The following is a 1,023-nucleotide window of genomic DNA, read 5'->3' as shown; positions in this document are numbered from 1 at the left end:
GAGGGTGTGGTCCTGAGGTCCCTGGCGTCCTGCTGGTGGCGGGCCTGTCCTCCAAGGGCCCGTGTCTGCCCTCGGGCTGGTCGTGGCATTTGGTCACATGCCGCGTGGTGTCGCTTGGTTGGCGAGGGGCCACAGGGACAGGCACGGCCTCGTGGGGACGTACCGGCCGCGTCCCACGTAGCCTGGGGTGTGGCAGACTGCTGGTGCCATGGTCCTCGGTGTCGGTCTCACGGTGTCGGTCTCACGGGGACTGTGGACAGGGGGCAGGTGTCGGGTTTCGCTCCACTCCAGACAAGGTTCCTTTGCTGTGTGGTCACCACCTCCAACCTGCCGAGGGGCCACGCGTGGCTTTGGAAAGCCCAGGTTAGGCCCTCGGGCTCCCCCAGTTCAGAGGGAAGCCCACAACGTGGCCCTGCGGGGCAGGCGACCAGTGCTGTGGGTTCAGGGCCTCAACCCCCAGGGGCTCCCGTGGGCACGCATGCGTTCGGCGTGCTCTGCGGAGGGAACCCTGGGCCTCGCCCTGTGACTGCTGAGCCTCGTCCGCCTGCCGCCTCGGAGTCGGGGTCTCAGTCCTCCCATGGTTCAGTCAGGCTGGGGGCCCCGGCACAGGCAGGCTGTGGCCGCGCTGCGCACTGGTTCTGGGGAAGCCCGTGGGGTTCCTGGGTCAGATCCCAGCGGGTTGGACTGTAGGGACAGGGCCCTTCCCCAACTCCCAGAAGGGCTGGAGGGAACAGGAGAGGGGCAGCAGAAGTCATGCCGCGCGGTGTCGTTTGGTTGGCGAGGGGCCACAGGGACAGCACGGCCTCATGGGGATGTACCGGCCGCGTCCCACATAGCCTGGGGTGTGGCAGACTGCTGGTGCCATGGTCCTCGGTATCGCTCGGTCACGAGGACTGTGGAGGGGGGAGACAGGTGTCGGGTTTCGCTCCACTCCACACAAGGTTCCTTTGCTGTGTGGTCACCACCTCCAACCTGCCGAGGGGCCATGCATGGCTTTGGAAAGCCCAGGTTAGGCCCTCCGGC

General features: G+C 67.3%; 1 protein-coding gene across 1 annotated transcript in view; it reads left to right on the top strand.

Moving 5' to 3' along the window:
- Positions 1-1,023, top strand: part of LONP1 (lon peptidase 1, mitochondrial) — a gene marked incomplete at its 5' end in the record, with an annotated part of 21,463 nt that overhangs the window by 4,705 nt on the left and 15,735 nt on the right.

This window comes from Tupaia chinensis, unplaced genomic scaffold (assembly GCF_000334495.1).
Source record: "Tupaia chinensis unplaced genomic scaffold, TupChi_1.0 Scaffold000356_2, whole genome shotgun sequence".
Lineage (NCBI taxonomy): Eukaryota > Metazoa > Chordata > Mammalia > Scandentia > Tupaiidae > Tupaia > Tupaia belangeri.
This window is presented reverse-complemented; position numbering and strand designations above follow the sequence as displayed.